This window comes from Vulpes lagopus, chromosome 18 (genome assembly GCF_018345385.1).
Source record: "Vulpes lagopus strain Blue_001 chromosome 18, ASM1834538v1, whole genome shotgun sequence".
Lineage (NCBI taxonomy): Eukaryota > Metazoa > Chordata > Mammalia > Carnivora > Canidae > Vulpes > Vulpes lagopus.
Window position 1 is genome coordinate 24,365,205 of NC_054841.1, and position 6,000 is coordinate 24,371,204.

Here is a 6,000-nt window from a genome sequence, read left to right on the forward strand (position 1 = left end):
TGGCCCAGGGTGTGATTCTGGAGTCCTAGGATCAAGTTCCACGTCGGGCATCTCTTCATGGAGCCTGCTTCTCCCTCTGCCTATGTCTCTGCCTCTCTCTGTGTCTCTCATGAATAAATAAATAAAATCTTTAAAAAAAAAAAAAGGTTTAGCAAAAAAAAGTACACAATCACATGCCTATTAGTAGGTAAAGCAAATATGGTAAATGTTAGTTATTAAATCTGAGTATTTGGTTGATCATTATATTATTCTTTCTTTCTTTCAAAGATTTTATTTATTTATTCATGAGAGATGCAGAGAAAGAGGTAGAGACACAGGCAGAGGGAGAAGTAGGCTCCATGCAGGGAGCCCGATGTGGGACTCGATCCCAGGTTTCCAGGATCACACCCCAGGCTGCAGGCAGGACTAAACCACTGCACCACCAGGGACTGCCCTATATTATTCTTTCAATTCTTACATATATTTGAATGTTTTCCAAATACAATTTATGTATGTATGTAGGTACCTATTTTTTTTTTTTTTTTATTTTTTAGAGAGAGTGGGAGCCAGGGTAAGGGGCACAGAGAGAGAGAGACAGAATCTTAAGCAAATTCCCCCACTGAGAGCAGAGCCCAACTTGGGCCCAAGATCATGACCTGACCTGAAACCAAAAGTCAGAAGCTTAACTGACTGAGCTACCCAGGCGCCCCTAAAATTTATTTAAAAAAATAAAAATGATCATCCCTGTGCCAATGACTGTAAATTTTTTTTATTTTTAAAGATTTTATTTTTAAGTAACCTCTACACCCAGTGTGGGACTCAAACTTACAGCCTCAAGATTAAGAGTTGCTTGCTCCACCAACTAAGCCAGCTAGGCTCCCCTCCAAATTTTCTTTCTGTAGTTAAGACCTTTCCTTTGAGCCTGGAAAGAAATACACTAAAAATGTCAACAGTGGTTTTATTTGAGTAGCATGATTATGGGTGATCTTTTCTCTTCTTTCTACTTTTCTATATGTTTCCAGATTTCATTGGGCATATATTACTCTTCTGGTTAAAAAAAAAAAAAAAAAAAAAAATTTGTCATAAGTAAATGTATACAAATTTGAAGACAAGATTAAATGATCCAGGGCGGCCCAAGTGGCTCAGCAGCTTAGTGCCGCCTTCTGCCCAGGGCATGATCCTGGAAACCTTCTGCCCAAGGCATGATCCTGGAAACCCGGGATCGTGTCCCACATTGGGCTCCCTGCATGGAGCCTCCTTCTCCCTCTGCCTGTGTCTCTGCCTCTCTCTCTCTCTCTCTCTCTGTGTGTGTGTGTGTGTCTCATGAATAAATAAATAAAATCTTAAAAAGAAAAAAGATTAGATGATCCACCAGAATGCCAATAGTAAATTTGTTGGGATTGTATGGAATTGTGGGGTTTCTTTTAAGCTTCAGATGCTCTATAACAATATTCCAAACCTATACTGGGTCTTAGAATCACTCGGAAAACTTTTACAAACAGCTTTATTAAAATGTAATTGAAATACAATGAACTGCTCATATTTAAAGTGTGCAATCTGATAAACTTTGACATATGTAAAAACCCATGAAACCAAAATATCCATCACTTCTCAAAGTTCCCTTATGTCCTTTTAGAATTCCTTGCTTTTAACCTGTCCCAAGGCAAACCACTGATCAGTTTAAATTGTTTTAGAATTTTATACAAATGAAATCATACAGTATGTACTCAATGTGTTTCGTTTCTTAACTCAGCACAAGTATTCTGAGATTCATCCAAACTGTAGCATGTGGGGATCCCTGGGTGGCTCAGCAGTTTAGAGCCTGCCTTGGGCCCAGGGCGTGATCCTGGAGTCCCAGGATGGAGTCCCGCATTGGGCTCCCTGTATGGAGTCTCTCTCTCTCTCTCTCTCTCTCTCTCTTTCTCTCTCTCTCTCCCTATCCCTCTCCCTCTCTCTCTCTCTGTGTCTCTCATGAATAAATAAATAAAATTTTGAAAGAAAGAAAGAAAGAAAATAAGCGCCAGCTTCCATGAAACACTGGGAAAGATAGGTGGTGGTGGTGGTAGTGACAGTGATGTTTTTAAAGACTTTATTCAGGACACCTGAGTGGCTCAGTGGTTGAGTGCCTGCCTTTGGCTTAGGGTGTGATCCTGGATTCCTGGGTTTGAGTCCCACATCTGGCTCCTTGCATGGAGCCTGCTTCTCTTTCTGCCTTTCTCTCTGTGTGTCTCTCGTGAATCTTTTTTTTTTTTTTTTTAAGATCTTATTTATTTATTCATGAAGACACAGAGAGAGAAGCAGGCTCCATGCAGGGAGCCTGACATGGGACTTGATCCCAAATCTCCAGGATCATGCCCTGAGCTGAAGGTGGTACTAAACCACTGAGCCACCTGGGCTGCCCAGCCTGTGTGGGTTTTTTGTGTTTTTTTTTTTAAAGAAACCAAAACCAAAACCAAAACCCAGACAACAACAAAAACTGTAGCATGTATTAATAGTTCATTTCTTTTTGTTGACAAGCAGTATATCATTGTACAAATATACCACCATTTGTTTATGCATGACCATTGGATTGTTTCTAGTTTTTGGAATATGTACTTATTAGAATAAAACTGCTGTGAACATTCATATTCGAATCTTTTTTTTAAAGATTTTATTTATTTATTCATGAGACACAAAGAGAGAGAGAGAGAGAGAGAGAGAGGCAGAGAGAGAAACAAGCTCCATGCAGTGAGCCCGACGTGGGACTTGATCCCGAGTCTCCAGAATCACACCCTGGGCTGAAGGCAGGCGCTAAACCACGGCCACCTGGACTGCCCCATATATGAATCTTTGTATGGATATATGCTTTCATTTCTCTTGAGTACACGCCTAGGAGTGAAATTTCTATATCATAAGGTAAGTGTAGCTTTGCTCAGTGGCAATATTGTAGCCAATGAGGTTTATCTGAGGTGCAATTATTGCTAATTGAAAACATAAGTGTACTTTTAACATTTTAAGAAACTGCTGGATTATTTTCCAAAATGATTGTACAATTTTATATTCCCAACCAGCAGTGTATAAGAGTTCCAGCTCCACCAATACTTGCTATGGTCAGCTTCATTAATTTTAGCCATTTTAATAGGTGTGTGGAGATTTCTTTTTTTTTTTTACATTTTTTTCTAATTTTTATTTATTTAAGTAATCAATCTCTACATACAACATGGGGCTCGAAGTCACAACCCTCAGATCAAGAGGTGCAAGCTCCTCCAACTGACTCAGCCAGGCACCCCATAGTAGGGTAATTTCTAATTGCAGTTTTATTGTATTTCCCTAATAATTAATTATGGTTAGCATCTGCTGGACTCCTTGCTGGGCCAGAGCCAGCTTCTCCCTCTCCCTCTGCCTGCCACTCCCTCTGCTTGTGTTCTCTCTCTCTCTGTCAGATAAATAAAATCTTTTAAAATAAATAGATTTTCTTTAATAAAATAAATATTAAAAATACTTTAAAATATATTTATTTTATATTTATTATTTTTTAAAGATTATTTATTTAATTATTCATGAAAGAGGCAGAGACATAGGTAGAGGGAGAAGCAGGCTCCCTGTAGGGAGCCTGATGCAGGACTCTATCCCAGGACTCTGGAATCAGGACCTGGGCTGAAAGCAGATGCTCAACCACTCAACCACTGAGCCACCCAGGTATCCCTATTTTATATTTATTTATATTTTAAAAATAAAAATATATGGGATGCCTGGGTGGCTCAACGGTTGAGTGCCTTCGGCCTCAGAGTGGTCCCGGATTTCCAGGATGGAGTCCCACATCGGGCTCCCTGTATGGAGCTTGCTTCTCCATCTGCTTGTGTCTCTGCCTCTCTCTGTGTGTCTCTCATGAATAAACAAATAAAATCTTTAAAAAATTTTTTAAAATAAACGTCATATTTGGAATGTTTTCACCATTATTGTTCCATTTTTTAAAAAGATTTATTTATTTATTTGAGAGAGAGAGACAGAGACAGAGAAAGTGTGTATGGAGAGGGATAGAGGAAAAGGGAGAGGGAGAGAATCCCAAGCCGACTCCCTCCTGAGTGTAGAGCTGCATGTGGGGTGCCATGACCCTGGATCACAACCGGAGCCAAAACCAACAGTCTGAGGCTCAACCAACTGAGCCGTCCAGTGTCCCAGCCATTATTGCTTCAAATAAATTTTCTGTCTCCCCCTCCCTCCTCCCCTTCAGAGACTCCAATTATGTGTGTATTAGTCTGCTTAACATTATCTCAGCTCACTGATGCTCTGTTCATTATTTCTAAATTTTTTTCTTCTGTTTCATTTTAGATTTTTTCTGTTGCTGTATCTTCAAGTTTACAAATCTTTTCTTCCATACTATAATGTCTAATATGCTGTTAATCCCATCCAGTGTATTTTATTTTTAAAAACATTTTTTATTTTTAAATAATCTCTACACCTAGTGTGGGGTTTGAACTTACAACCCCAAGATCAAGAGTTGCATGCTCCACTGACCCAGCCAGCCAGGCACCCCTCACTCAGTGTATTTTAAAATCTTACCCTTCTCAGGAATGATCTTAAGGAAATCAGGAGCCACAGGTAGAGAACACCTGGAATTCAGAATTCTGGTAGGAAGTGGGACCGGTGCAGATGGATGTGGTCTAAGAATGGGATTAGTTTCTGATTAGGACTTGTTTTCTCACCTTCTTTAAAAGAAGAATGTTCGCCATTAGCCTTTAGTTCTGGCATGGGATTGGGAATGGCCTACAACTGTCAGCATGATTTCTGGGCTCCATATTTTCTACATGGAAAATATGTCAATATGCAGGAGCAGTGACTTATACCTGAGAACATCCCAGTAGGAGGAAAATAGAAATCATGTTTATTCCTCAGGAACACTTAAGTGCCCTGGAGCAAACTGACATTCTTCTGTAACAATGTTATCAGTAATGCTTTAAACTCCAGCACACTGTTTATGTATCTGAAACAAAGTCTGTTTCTTGTTTTATATTTTCTTTTTGGAAATTGCAAGGAGGTGGTCTCAAAAGAAACAAATAAAAAATAGGTGGCCCAGAAACAAACAAACAAAATCTCACTCATCTTTAGATATTTATTTTTTATATCTTCTGTGTGTTTGCGTAGCTTTTTGGACACGTACAATACAGTCATAATAGCTCTCTTAGTATCTTCTCTGCTTATTCTAACATCTATGTCAGTTCTGGGTCAGTTTCAATTTCTTTTTCTTATTTCTTGTTTTGCATGACTGGTAAAATTTTCTATTGGATGTTGGATATCATGAATGTTACTTGTTGGCAGCTGAATATTTTTGTAATTCTATGAGTATTCTTGAACTTTGTTCTAGGATGCATTTACTTGGAAACAGTTTGATCCTTTGAGAGTCTTGCTTTTAAGATTAGGTGGGACCAAAGCAGTGCTTAGTGTAGGCCCAGGATTTCTCCGCTGTTGAGGCAATACCCATCTGTGTATTCTTCCCAATGCCCTATGAATCATGAAGCTTGCCAGCCTTTCTGGTGGAAACAGGCACTAACTATTCTTGGCCCTCATGAGCACTGAACACTGTTTCCTCTAATCCTTTTGTCTGGTTCTTTCCTTGTCCTTGGACAGCTTCTTCACATGCATGTGCTAGTAAGTACTCAGCTGAATATTTGAGTAGATCTTTAGAATTCTCTTTCTCTCTCTCCTCCTTGGTACTCTTGGTCTTTCCAGACTCTCAGCTCTGTTTCCCCAACTCAGAGAGGCTGCTGGGCTCCATCTGGGTCCCCTCTCCTTATACTATATAGCCTGAAACATCCTTCCTTTTTTAAAACATTTTTTGAAAATTTTATTTATTTATTTATTTATTTATTTATTTATTTATTTATTTATTTATTTTAAGATTTTATTTATTTATTCATGAGAGATACAGAGAAAGAGAGAGAGAGGCAGAGACACAGGCAGAGGGAGAAGCAGGGTCCACGCAGGGAGCCCGAAGGGGAACTCCAGCCCGGGTCCCCAGAATTAGGCCCCGGGCTGAAGGCA

General features: G+C 39.4%; 1 pseudogene; it reads left to right on the plus strand.

Annotated features, from left to right (window-relative positions):
- The first annotated feature begins 2,882 nt into the window (after nt 1-2,882).
- Nucleotides 2,883-3,001, plus strand: LOC121478488 (annotated as a pseudogene).
- The last annotated feature ends 2,999 nt before the right edge of the window (nt 3,002-6,000 follow it).